Consider the following 15,468-nt stretch of genomic DNA (forward strand, 5'->3'; position numbering starts at 1 on the left):
ATAGACGACCCTAACAACGAAGAACACCATCTCCCCCTTGGGAGAAAACCGACGTTCTAATTCTGAACTGACTCTTTGAGCTTGACAAGGCTAGGATCCCTATCTTGTTTCTCTTTCACCTCGGAAACTAGATATGACTCTAAACTACTATGAACACATACACCACCCTATGAAGAATAGACTAAGAGAAACCCTAGTCTGGTAAGATGATGGATCTCTTGAGCTATATATTTCTTACTATCCTCAACGCGAGAAATACTAACCATGGAGAGTGGACTGAGAGTGTCGGCCACAACATTGGCCTTGCCCAGATGATAAAGAACACTCATGACATAATCCTTCAAGAGCTCTAACCACCTTCTCTGGAGAAGATTGAGATCTTTCTGGGAAAAGACATACTGGAGGCTTTTATGGTCTGTGAAGACATCTACATGAACTCCATAAAGATAATACCTCCGAATCTTTGAGGCAAAAACTACCGCTGCTAACTCAAGATAATGAGTAGGATAATTGTTCTTATGTGGCTTTAACTATTTGGAGGCGTAGGCTATGACCTTACCATGCTGCATGAGGACACAACCTAAACCCAGTCTGGATGGATCACAATAGACTACCAAACCATCTGAACCATATGGAATAGCTAGAACTGGAGCGGAGGTGAGTCGAGTCTTCAACTCTTGGAAGCTCTTTTCGTATGAATCTGCCCACTGAAACATAATCTTCTTCTGAGTCAATCTGGACATGGGAGATGCAATAGAAGAAAATCCCTCAAAAAACTGTTTATAATATCCAGTCAAACCCAAGAAACTCCTAATATCTGATAGAAATATGGGTCTAGGCCAGTTTCTTACTGCCTCAGTTTTCTGAGGATCTACTCTAATGCCATCACCGAAAATAATATGGCTAAGGAATGCTACTGATCTTAGCCAAAATTTGTACTTACTGAACTTAGCGAATAATTGATGATCCTTGAAAGTCTGAAGAACAATCTTGAGATAGTCTGCATGATTACGCTCTATGCAAGAATAGACCAGAATATCATCTATAAAGACTATGACAAATGTGTCCAAGTACTGCTTGAACACATGGTTCATCAAGTCCATAAAAGCTGCAGGGGCATTGGTAAGACCAAATGACATGACTAAAAATTCAAAGTGCCCATACCGAGTACGAAAATTTATCTTTGAAATGTCATATGCTCTAACTCTGAGCTGATGATAGCCTGATCTGAGGTCTATCTTGGAGAAGTAGTTGGCACCCTAAAGTTGGTCAATTAGATCGTCAATCCTAGAAAGAGGATATCTGTTCTTTACTGTGACCTTGTTGAGTTAACAATAATCAATACACATCCTGAGAGAACCGTCTTTCTTGAGCACGAATAACACTGGCACACCCCATGAGGAAACGTTGGGTTTGATTAATCCCTTATCTAAGAGATCCTTCAACTGATCTTTCAGTTTCTTGAGTTCTGCTGGTGCCATTCTATATGGTAGAATATAAATAGGTTGAGTATTTAGAAGAAGGTCTATGCCAAAGTCTATTTTCTTTTTGGGAGGAATGCCTGGAAAATCTTCGGGAAAGATATTTGAGTATTCATTAACAACAGGGACTATTTCAAGGCTGGGATATTCAGAACTAGAATCTTTGTCATGAACGAGATGATACACACACCCCTTAGAATCATTTTTCTTGCATGAAGGTAGAAAACCAGTTGACCCCTGAACGCTGAAATGCTACCCTTCCACTCTAGGATGGTCTCATTCGGGAACTAAAATTGAGCTATCCTATTTCTGCAATCGACTGTGTCATAGCAGAAATAAAGTCAATCCATGCCGAGAATGATATCAAACTCATTCATCTCTAACTCCACTTTATCTGTTGATGTGGATTTCTGAGATATCATAATCGGGCAGTTCCTGTATACCCGCCGGGCTATGATGGTTTTACCCACTGGGAAAGAGACTGAGAAGGGCTCTGCTAGGACTTTAGGACTGATTCCAAAATCGCCTGCTATGTATGGAGTAACAAAAGACAAAGTTGCACCTGGGTCTAGCAAAGCATAAATAGGAACATGGAAAATTTGTAATGTACCAGTAACAACATCAGGAGAATTTCCCTGATCTTGCCGGGACTGAAGAGCATAGAGTCTGTTTGGGCGTTGCCCACTGGTAGCACTGGAAATGACAGCCTGCTGGTTCGGGCGACTGGACTGAGCTGTAGAATAATTTTGCTGACCCTGAATACTTGACTGCGGACACTCTCTAATCCTGTGGCCTGGCTTTCCACAACCAAAACAGACATGACTACGGTCCCTGGAATTACCCTTATGGTTCTTACCACAAGTGTGACAAAGGGGATTCTTTCGGGCACTGCTAACACTGCCCTGAGATTTAGAGCCTGGCGCTTTGTTTCTATTGCCATCTCTAAACTTCAGCACTGGAATGCTAGCAGAGGAATGGCTTACTAGGAGCGAAACTGTGAATGGTTTCCTCCATCTAACTTGGGGTGAGGAAAGTTGAAATTACCTGACCTTGTTGTCTTGTTCTGCCTCTCCCTAGTCTTAAACTTCTGCTCTTCTACTTACTGGGCATGGTTCATGAGTATGGCTAAGGTCATATCACCGATCAGCATCGCATACCTACACTCATTTACCATGCTATCATTGACCCCTAACATGAACTTGCTCATCTTAGCTTGTCTTCAACCACATGAGGAGCATACCTGGCTAGCTGAGTAAATCTAAGAGAATACTCCCTAACCGCCATATTCCCCTGCCTGAGGTTGATGAACTCAAGAACTTTTTCTTTCCTCATCTCTTAGGGAAAGAATCTGTCTAAGAAGGCCGTGACAAATTCCTCCCACTCGATAGGGCTTGTATCATCTAACCTCTCAGACTTCTACTGTTTATACCAATCATGAGCAACATCCTGTAACTGGTAGGTGGCTAACTCAGCACTCTCAATAGAAGTAACACCCATGATGTCAACGACCTTCTAGACTTGGTCAACAAACTCCTGAGGGTCCTCATCATACTTAAACCCATGGAAAGATGAAGGATTCATCCGGGTAAAGTCCCGAACCTTAGCTGCTTTGGGAGTGGCCACTGGATTGGCCGGAATAACTGGTGGCCATTCATTCTATGCAGTCATGGACTGAGCAAGTGTGGTAAATGTGTCTCTAAACTTCGTATGGGAAACATGTTCGCCAAAAGGATCTTCGGGCTGAGGAGCTGGCTGGTTTCTTCCCTTTGGGGCCATGGTCTGGAATTAGAGAAGAATGGATTAGACTGAGAGTTTAACTTGTGATTATGCTCGCTAGCATGACGTGAATAATAAAGAAAGGGGACTGTTCCTAAAACATCTTATAGCCTCCCACACATAAATGTGGCACGCAACACACCCATGTACAAGACTCTACTAGATGCCGCTTTCAGACTTCCTAGGACTCTATTGAACCTGAGGCTCTGATACAAAGTTTGTAACACCTTGATTTGTTGAACCGAAATGCTACACGGTACTCATGACCCCGAGGGACCACAAGCTAACCCATGACTTATATCTGTACCTGTATACTACAAATCATGATATAATAATGTGGAATACATAGAAATGTAAGGCCATAAGGTTCAGCTAAATAAAACTATGTGGGTGAAAATAACCAAAACAACTCAATCTGAACGTAAATCTGAACATAAATCTGAAAGACTCTAAAATATCTGAATAAAGAGTTGATGGAACATGTCTCCAACTAACTTTGCAAAACTGAACTAAAGAAATAAATAAATGTATCAAATCATATTGTCCTCGAATTAATGAGGACTCACGTGTCTCTGCGACTGGAATGCTACCATTACTACTAGGCTGGAGCTCATGTCTCAGAACCTATTGTGTAACATGTAAAGAAAGCACCATAGTGCAAATGCATCAGTACAACTGGAGTACTGAGTATATGAGGAAGGTAGGCTGAACATAAAGGGTTTTATGCATGAACAAGACTAACTGACTAATATGAATGTGGGAGTGCAAACACGCATATATTGAAACTGGGACCGTGAATACGTGATTGCATGACCTGTAAGCTAATACATGGTTTACTGATAACTTTCACGACTGATACTAAAAGTGATAACATGGACGACTGCATCTGACAGTCCTGTATATACTGAAATTTGAAGAACTCCCTGAGTTCTTTTACTGAGATTGATACTGAAAATGTTGGAAGTAGTGTTTAACCGACATGCCCCATGTATCCCATTATGTCTAAGCTGGGGTCCAATCTATGCCCCGACTGGAGGGGTGTCAATACCGTGCTACGGGTAAGGACAACCTGTGAGTGACCCTTATTTGGCGGGTACTCAATGAGAACGGTGGGAACCCTAAACTGACGAGTTAAGCCACCTCATCAACCCTAATCTGACGGGTTAAGATGTCCCAACCTATGCTGGCTACGTAGTTCTGGAACACAAGGATTGCTACTAAGAATCACACCCTGAACTAGCGGGTGAGTTCCCAACCTTGGGTTCACTTGGTGCTAACCTCTTCTCCCATCTGGAGGGACTGGACATGAATAACTGACTGTGCATGACTTAATCTTACTGGATTCCATTGACTGGTGGAATGTTACTGATATCTGACAACTGACTAAGATCATGAGGTTTTCCTGAGTCACATGACTGACTAAAGTCTATATAATCATAGCTTGAGTTTGGATATCCTGAAACATGACATAGATCTAGGCACACAGCTATAGTTTTCGGGTACAAGTACCCCCAGGACTCGATGGAAGGAAACTGACACACATGACTGACTTGATCATTAGAGTATAGTCCATAATTTATAATATCATAAGCAGGGATCTCATACTAAGCATGGTTATCAACAATGTATTGCATGAAAAGGATTTCATATCACGTGGAAGTACTTGCACAATCTTAATAGCGTTCATTGCATAATCATATTGGCAACACATACTAATAGCATAGAAGTTCATGTGGATTCCATGGTTATCATACATCTTGTTCATAAGTAGGATTTGTAAGTAAACATAGCATAATCTCATAAGAATAGTTCATGAGTATTCCAACAACATTTACAAGGCACATTATCAACATAGAAGTCATTGGAACGTAAGGGCATATTATGAATCCTTCACTTAGTCACAATTTAGCTATATTGCATGGTTTCTAGTTCTTTAGGCATTTTATCAAACACCTTACATGCATATCTTAAGCATAGATGAAATCACCAAATTATAAATCATGAATAACCAAACTTAAATGTTTCCAACTCATATGATATCATGAATTCATAAAAACATATAAAGATTCCATCTTGGGAATCACCCTATATCAACAACATGATCATCAACACCCAATAATATAAAAATCATACTTTATAATGAAAAAGAGGAAAAACAAACAGGCATCAACATGGGTATGATCATATCACCATAATCAACCAAGATTTTGTATTTTAAAATTGATTCTTGAACTCCACGGACGAAAGAAATCCGTGGATGAACACTACGCATACCTTAGAAGGAAGATTCTTGATGATTGATGGAGGAATTTCCTTGAAATCAGATCTTCAAGCTTAATTATGCAACCCTAGTTGTTTTTATCCTTTAGTGCTCTTGGATGATGAGCTTTGAGATGAAAATAGGGTAGCAGTATATTTAGAAGCTATATATTTTGTAGGGTTAAGTTTAGGGATGTGTAAGGAGTATTTAAAGACTTAATTACCTTTAAAATAACTCAAAACGGAGTGTTTTTGACACCTGGAATTGACTTAGGTAGCACCCAAGCGATCGCCTATGCTTGGGTTGGGCGGCGCCTAACCAATTGCCTATACTTGGGTTGGGCGGCGCCTAACCAATCGCCTATGCTTGATGTCTCTCACGAAAATGGGTATAACTTTTCGCTCGGGTATTGGATTAAGGTGAAATTGGTATTATTGGAAAGATAATTGGATTTTCTACAATTTAGTGGGTCTAAATCAGCCAAAATACAATATTAACATCAAGTTATACTCGTTCAAAGATGACCCTTGTAAAATCGAACACTAAAACTTAATGGATTCAAAAACTCTTAGCTTGTATTACCTTAAGTGACTCATATGAACATGCTTAATGCATCATAAGCTATCCTATCAATAGGATATTCATTATAAGTCATGTACTCAAGTATGAATCACAGGATAGGAGATTTTATACGTAGGAATACTTATTCACTTCCTAGCTTAGAAACATGTGGGGTATTACACCTTCATAGGTGAGACTATCTCTCACATGCACACTCTTTAAGAGCACAACTAAAGTTAGATCGCTAATACATTTCTTGAAAAAAAAGATTTGAAAAAACAAATTGACTGAAGACAAAACTGTAGGCAACTCCAACTCATAACTACCTTCCCAAAGGGGTTCATAAATCTTTATGGGCTAACATAATGGTGACTGAGCTACCCCTTCTGGCCAAATATCTTTGCTCCTTTCATGGGTGAAATTTTCAAATAATCCAAATCACCAACATCAAAATCAAGATCTTTTCTCCTTATATTTGCATAAGTTTATAGTGACTTTGGGTTGTCCTTAGCCTTTCACGAATCAACCAAACTTTCTCCATGGCCCGAAACACTGAATCTAGTCTTATTAAAGCAGTCTCAACTGCTTCAAAACAACTAATGGGAGATCTACATCTCCTCTCATAGAGAGCCATAAACGGATCCATCTAAATACTAGAGTGATAGTTGTTTCTGAAGGAAATCCAAGCAACCTAATCAACTCCCTAAGATAGAATCTAGCATTATCCTCAGTTGAATACGAAGTATGAAATAAAAAGAAATAAGTTGACTTGGTCATTCTGTCTGGAATAACCCATATTAAATCATGGTTATGACGTGTATGAGGCAACCCTATCACAAAACCCATGCTCACCACCTCCCACTTCTAAGTGGGGTTGATAAACTCCTGATATGTACCATTAGGCCTTTGGTGGTCAACCTTAACTTGGTGACACTTCAAACGCGTAGACACAAACTCTACAATATATTTCTTCATACCACTTCACCAATAGATCTCCCATAAATCACGGTACATCTTAATGTATCTGTAGTGAATTTAATACCGCACAACATGCTCATCAACTAAGATTTGTTGTCTCAAACCAACAACACACGGAACATATAGTTTGCCTAGATAATAAAGCACACCATTTTCACTTTGGGTAAAAACCTCCACGTTTTGATCTCTAACTGCCTCTATCAAATTGACCAAACTAGGATCCCTATCTTGTTTTCTTTTTTACTTTGGCAACTAATGAAGATTACGAACCATTATGAACTCATATACTACCTTCTGTCGAATCAATCAACAGAAACCCGAACCTAGCAAGCTGGTGAACATCACAGACTAACTTCTTCTTATTATCCTCAACATGAGCAACACTCCCATAGACAATCTACTAAGGGCATCCGCTACTACATTGGCCTAGCCCAGATGGTACAAAACACTCATATCATTATCTTTCAATAATTCAAGACACCTTATCTGCTAAAGATTTATGTCTTTCTATATGAAAACGTACTGTAAACTCTTTTGATACTTGAACATGTAATCATGAACCTTATAAATGTAGTGCCTTCAAATCTTTAAGGATAAAATCATATCGGCCAACTCAAGATCAGGGGTCGGATAATTCTTATCAAGGGGCTTAAGCTGCCTAGAGGCATAGGATATGAACTTACCTCTCTATATTAATACACAACCAAGATCTAATCTAGAAGCATACAATACACTAACCCATTTATGCTATTTGGAAAGGACAAGACTAGGGAGAAAGTGAAGAAATAGAAAAACCTTTCAACAAAACCTCTTTAATATCCAGCTAAACCCAAAAAACTCCTACTATTTGATGGAGATATAGGTTTAAGCTAACTTCTTACTGCTTTGGTCTTTTGAGGATCAACTCAAATTCCATCACCGTAAACTATATAGCCAAGGAAATATACTGATCTCTGCCAAAATTTACCCTATACAAACTTAGCAAATAATTTATAATCTGTAAGGATCTGCAACACAACTCTAAGATGGTCTGCATAGTCATTCTTGTTATAGGAATAAACAAAGATTTCATCATTGAAGACTCTGGAAAACATGTCCAAGTGCTACTAGAACACCCTGTTCATCAAGTCCATGAAAGTTGTAGAGGCATTTGTTAGTGGAAAACACATAACTGGGAATTCAAAGTGACCATACTAAGTTCTGAAGGATATTTTTAGAATGTCAAATTCTCTAACTCTAAGTTGATGATTGTCAGATCTAAGGTCCATCTTAGAGAAATAACTCGCACCCTAAAGTAAGTCAAACAAGTCATCAATTCTAGGGAGGGTATAATTATTCGTCATTGTGACTTTGTTCAACCAACGGTAGTGAATGCACATTCTAAGAGAATTATATTTCTTGCGCACGAAAAGGATTGGAGTACCCCACAGGGAAACACTAAACCTGATGAAACCATTATCTAATTGGTCTTTTATCTAGACCTTTAATTCCTTGAGCTCAGCTAGAGCCATTCTATAAGGTGGAATAAAGATAAGCTACGTATCTAGAAAGAGATTTATTCTGAAGTCTATCTCCCATTTGGGAGAAACTTCGAGAAGATCATCTGGAATAACATCTGGAAATTCTCTTACTATTGAAATTTACTAAAGACTCGAAGTTTCAAAATCTGAGTCCTTGTCTCGGATGAGATGGTAATTACACCCCTTACATATAATCTTTCTTTCCATAAGTTACAAAACAAGTTGTTCTTTAAGCACAAAAGTACTACCCCTTTATTCGATAACTGGGTTGTTAGGAAATTGGAACTTTACAATTATATTCCTACAATTAACTGAGCCATAACATGATTAGAGCCAATCCATTCTGAGAATGACATTAAAATCAGTCATCTCTAACTCTACAAGGTCAATTGAAATAACTTTTTGGGACACTATTACAAAAGAATTTTTGCATACTCATCTGGATATGATATTCTGACCCTATAGGGTAGATGGTACGCATAAATTAAAATTTTCTTTAGAATGTATAAATGGTCGTCATAAAATATAGAACCCGAATAGGTTGGGGTTGAATCCCATAGGGAATAAGGCGTTAACTAATGTATGACTATTAATGGACTATTGATTGAAGATTTTCGGAAGTAAGGAGGTTTGTTTGTTAACAAAGTTTTTTGATAGAATAAATTTTAGTTCCAACTAGTGTGTAATTTGGCAAGGTTAATCACCAAGGTGTTCATGCAGTTAGAGTTGTGAGTTATTCCATATTCCCAATTAATAATCTCAATTGCAAAGTTAATTGAACTCTTGAATTCTATCTATTTGTTTCTCAACCTGAATAGATAGTTACCCTTTAATACTGTCAAACTTAAAGAATGTTATGTAAATACTTAATTGATTCCTCAAGTTGGTTGATCTTATTAAGTCATCATCCCATAATCCAAAGGTTAAGGCCCTTGAATTTCCTGTAAATATTCTCTTTTCCCAACACACACTTTTCTACTCAAACAAGTGGTGTTCACGGGAACACCTTTCAAGTTTGCAACCAAGAAAGATCATTACTAAGGAGAGATGATTACACAATTTCAAATAGTTACAAAATTTAGGCAATCGCACAAACCTAAGCGACAATTCACCCCAAGGCTCCATAACCCTAGTGATTATAGCTTTAGCCACACATAATAAAAGATGAAGACTCCATTGTATTAGTTATAAATTATTGTAAAAAATTACTTACAAAGATCCAAAGGATTGTTCTTGATCTTGAATGAATAATGAACAAAATGATAAGATCCTAGTAAAAAGCTTGTTTATCAGTGAAATTTAGGTTACAAAAGTACTCAATAGACCCAAGATGCGTAATCTAACCCTAAAATAGGTATTTATAGGTTACCCGGTGATGGGGATTTAAAATTTGAATGGTAGATTTCTTCGTCATGGTTGATGGCCATGGTGATGGTCCATCACTAGCCTAAAAGTCCATTTCCTGGACCGTCACCTAGATTGCTAGATTTATACATTCTGTTAAAGATTTGATGGTCAAGTTGACAAACCATCACCTGTTTGATGGTCCGTCAATTGGATTGTCACTTTGGTCCTTAATAAATTTCATTTTGCTTAAGATTGATGGCCAAGTTGACGGTCTTTTAGTGGAATGATGGTCCGTAACTTGGACCATCACTTCAATCCTTGACATCTTATGTTTTGTTTATCATTGATGGGCATAGTGATGGTTTATCAAAAGATTGACAGCCCATCAATTAGAGTGTCAACTACCTCTAGTTCCTGCTTTCCTAAGTTATTTCTCCTTCTAAGTATTTTACCTGAAAACAAGTAAAACCTAACATCAAATACATCAATAATTGCTTAAAACATATAATTAAACTATTTATAAGGTGTAAAATGTTCTATCAACAATTGAAATATCAACACCCTCAATTTAAGACAATTACTTCTCCTCAAACAACTCGACATCATATCAAATGCATGAAAAAAATATTTATGGGCATTCAACCGTTGAACTATGCATTACACAACTAATTAATTATCCCCTTGCTCATACAGTCTCAAAATATAAGGATCCACAATTAGCACTACTTTACAATTCAGCACATGTGATGATAAGTACATCCTAAAAAAATCAATGATGATAAGTGTAGTTCAAATTGCCCTCATAGTTAAAGAAGTCAACCACACATATTTTCTTTTATCCTGTAGAGTATCAACTAAAACTCTCAGTCTCATAAGAGAAGTTACAAACACAGCGCATATACCCATAAGCTTGCCTTTATCATCTAATGCCCCTATGGTTGATTCAAAAATATCAAACAGTACTTGTTATGGCTCGTAATGAGGCTTCAGGGATAGGTGAGGAACAATTTTGAAAAAAGTGACTTCAAGTTAAGATTTCACTCTCTTTGCCCTTAATTGCTACTCACAATGACTAATTTTTTTCTACTTCCCTTACAATCTATACTACTCATCCGAAACCTTTAAAATACCTTTTTTTGGAGGTCTACATCGTCCACCCTTGACTTATGATGAGGCTATCAATTGTGGTGCATATTATCTAACAAGATTGGGCCAGATGAGACATTTTATAAATACCCAATCACTTTCATCAAATTGTTAACTCCCCATCAGTAGCCACTTACAACATAGGTATTTTTCTTAAGTTAAGGTGCACAATATCTAATACTGGACTACGGCCAAAATCAGGTGTTAGCATCCTAAGGAGAGTGAATCAAAATTATTTGGGCTGAATAAACTATAACAACAGCTTAAAAAAGTTTCAAAGGAAAAAATTACATCTTTTTTGTGGGGTTTTTATGGCAAAGTGGACTAACAATTGAAGGAGGCCTTCTATCTTATCCTATTAAATCAATCACAAAGTAACACAAATAAATCAGGCAAGTTCTAGTTATACATACCATGCAAGATCTATATAAAAAATACTCACACGCACTGGCAATGAACTCATACTTATTATAAAGACTCTTGGACTTGCATCACATGATTATGCTTGCTATAACATAACACTCTAATTCCTATCACAGAGTCATAATGGTTGATCAATGCATATTAAGTGATAACTAAGTATTCTCATAAGCAAACACGTTCATAATTTTCTACCACATTTATCATTCTTCTATACATATGAAATGTGCTAAAAGAAAGGAACATATTTATAATCATGAAACAAGATTTACATAACAATGAACAAATAATAAGGTAAATAACAACCTGCACAAGCCGTTTCTACTAGATAGCACATAGGGGAAAAGAACACAGGCAACAAAAACCCTCATGGTGACCAATACACAACATATGCCCACCCCCACTAAAAAACATCCTTTGACCTTAAATGCATTATCAATATAGCACAAAGAAGTAGAATACTTGCAAAGCCCCTAAGGAATGTGAATCGATCGAATTTGGAGTGGCTTATTTGGCCTTGGGTGCAACATCAATGACCCCTTCAGTGGTTGGGGTACTCAAAACAATATCCTCCTCAATAGAAGGGATCACTATAGGAACTGGTGTGTGCCCCCTTGTTAGGGATGATCTAGTAGAAACTCCAGTTTCCTCGTAAGTAGCTTTTTTCTTTTTTTCTCCTCATCCCTCTTTGATATCTTTATTGCTTTTCTTGAATTTCTCTTTTCTAGCATTTTATCTCTGCGCCTTCTCTTTCTTTCTGATTTTAGGTCACCACTTTCATCAATCTACTTACCTTTATCTTTTAGTGTTCTATCCATGAGATCAACAAGGACTTCTTCTTTATCACTTATAACCAATACTAGATCATAAGTTAGTGGTAGTAGTTGTTTATATAGCATAGCAATGTCATCTTTTGGTTGTTTAAACTCTGCCACAAACTTTGCAATGTCTGGAATTGATAACTCATTCAACCAATTGTTCACACGTTCCAGCATATCATCCATTCTGGCATGAATACTCTCATAAGGTTGGAGGGCTTCAGCAATAATCCAGTCAACAAATGGTTTGAAATTTTTTGCCTAAGTATTTCACTATCTCTCATACTTTTTCTAGGATTTCTCAACTTTTGTATAGTTTTCTTGTGTCATCCAGTATTCTGAATACCTTGGTTGGATAGATGCAGTGTTAGAAGTCTCTCTACCAGAGGCATCGATCCAAAACCTGCAGAAGAGCTTGGTCGTATGTATGTAGCAAATGGTAAAGGCAACCTGGAGGCATTTATGAAGCCTCTAGAGCTGGTACAGACTTTGACTCATATACATGTGGCTTATTGACTCATATATCACACTTTAAATCATCCCTTTTCCACTTAATGTCTTTCCTCCTGCTTGCTTGGACTTCATTACCAACTCCCCTAAGTAAGGGTACATTAGCCTATCTGCACAATTCTTTAATCAAGCATGGGAATGGAAATACACTCACCATCATATGAGTGAAGACAAACAACTATTCAGTAATGATATGGCCAAAGTCAATCTTCAACTCCTCAACCATACTAGCCATAAGTACAGCCCATTGGTTATCTAGGTTTACATCCCCTCCAGTCGGCATCAACCTCAACCTGAAAATAGCCTCCTAAAACTGACCCCTAAATTTTATGGATGATTTAGTAATTTAGTCTTGTATAGATGCCTATGATGGGTTACCATCATCAGTAAGGACCCAAGCCAGCTAAGCCCTTTGATCAGAGGGTGAAAACATGCGATGCTTAAGATATGCAGTGTTAGATGGTGCCTCATAATCAGATCTAAATAATATTCTGATCAACATACGATTAGAGACGTCAATTATTACCCATATCACAAAAAGTTGAGTCATGTTTCTCATGTCTTCTAATTGGGTAACCTTTGGACAGTTTTTGTATAGCATTGCCAAATAATTGGAAAAGAACTCCCGCACAAGATTATGGTAGTACAATGTAGGAGGTTTTCTCAACAATTCCATCTCATACTTATTAAACCTTCTTTCAAGCTCTAAATACTCGTGAAGTTCAGAAGTGACTATTTGGTATTCTTTTGAGATGGGCTGCTACATTGGTCTATTTTGAGCTTGGTCGGTATTTGATGTGTCGACTGCTCTAAATACTCATAAAGCTCAGAGCTTATTATCACACTTGAGGTCCTTTGTTTTTTATCAAATTAGCATCCTCAAGTTCCGACACCTCAACTTGGTCGGTGTTTGATGTATTAACCCCTTTCTCAAAGAGGCTAGAACTAGTGCTGCTACTGCTCTCACTCTCTTTCTATTTCTCATACTAGAAGAGTAGTTGAGTGCTTTTATAACATTGACGCATGTTAAAGGAAGGTGCATCTTAACCCGTTCATGTTCCTCTCTGCCTCGTGACTGTTGATGTCGGCCACCACCTCTTTATGAGGGTAATTTCTGCGTCATTGTGCCTGGATAGAAAACAAACCACCAACTAATCATTAGAAGATGTGCACAGTTTGGAAGAAAAAAAGAATTTAAGTCAGTTCTTTGGACTAATAGACAAGCTGATAATCTATCGAGTGAGTGATTCCCATTACCTTGTCTATCGTATCTTATCCAGAAAACCAGGAATTTAATAACTAAGGGACAGTCGAGTTGATTGTTCGTCAGTAGGTTGACAATCCGTCGCTCTGTCCATCACTTCTTAGATAGAAAATAGGCTAACATTACATGTGTTGATGGTCAAGTTAACGGTCCATCAATGAATTAACAGTCCGTCACTTTAACTGTCGTCCATACTTTAGCAATTCAAACTTCTTTTAGGTATTTTGAGGAACATCTGGTGCACACATGTTTAGAAAGTACAAAATTTATGCAAACCACTGAGCTTTTAATCATAATTTCCAAATTTCTGGACAAAGGTACTCACAATTTACCCATAGTAGATTACACCAGAGTTCAATTTCATCCAGATATTCAAATCACGATTAATTCAAAAAGTGAGCAAGTCACATTACACTATGCTTTGGGAACATGCATGTAACTGCTTCCCCTTATCTATAGAATATGGCTTTGTGTCTGTTTAAAAAAAAATAAACCACAAATATTTATTGACCCGACCCATCACTTTAAAGAAAAACTAGGAATTTATTGATGGTAAAGCTGACGATCTGTCAGGTGACTGATAGTCCATTGGCTTATCCATCATGGCCTACCAGAACATAAAGTAACAGGCCTCAATTTGACGATAAGGGTGATGGTCCATCATTTTGTTGACAGTCCATCGGTGCAGTGATGGTCTGTCGCTTTAGCCGTCAACTCTTAACTAGAGTGGTTGATTTTCACCTATGGCCTTAATGGCTTCAGCTGTGGTCCATCACCCTATTGAGGGTCCATCAGTCCTTCTGCTAAACACTTTGGTATGCTTAATTTTTTCTCTGTAAAGCATTATTCCTGCATACTTAACAACCACATCAAATTGCACAAGAAAAAGAAATAATTCTAACTACAGTTATAACAACATAATATGGATGGCCTCCCACTAGCGCCTGTTTTAGTGTTGCAGCATGACTCAGTTTACTTGATTACGCAGACTTCATCAAGATAAACTATACTTAAGAATTTTACCAAGTCCATTGGACTGATGTATTGCTTGAATGCTGCCCGTTTACTTTAAAGACACTTCCATCTTTATTTTCTAGTTCAACTACTCCAAATGAATAGACTTGTGTGACATTAAATGGGCCAGACCAGTTAGATTTGAGTTTACCTGGGAAGAGCTTGATTATGAAGTTGCAGAATAGTACCCAATCGCCTACCTGAAAATCTTGCTTTTCGATTCTTTGATTATGGTACTTCTTTATTCTTTCTTTATACAGATTCTCTATCTCATATGCACCTATATGGAATTTATCAATCTCATTCAGCTACTCTAGTCTTATTTTTGTTGCTTTCTTCAAGTTTAGATTAAACCATTTGAGCACCCACAAAG

The sequence above is a fragment of the Capsicum annuum genome, chromosome 8 (assembly GCF_002878395.1).
Source record: "Capsicum annuum cultivar UCD-10X-F1 chromosome 8, UCD10Xv1.1, whole genome shotgun sequence".
In the NCBI taxonomy this organism is placed as follows: domain Eukaryota; kingdom Viridiplantae; phylum Streptophyta; class Magnoliopsida; order Solanales; family Solanaceae; genus Capsicum; species Capsicum annuum.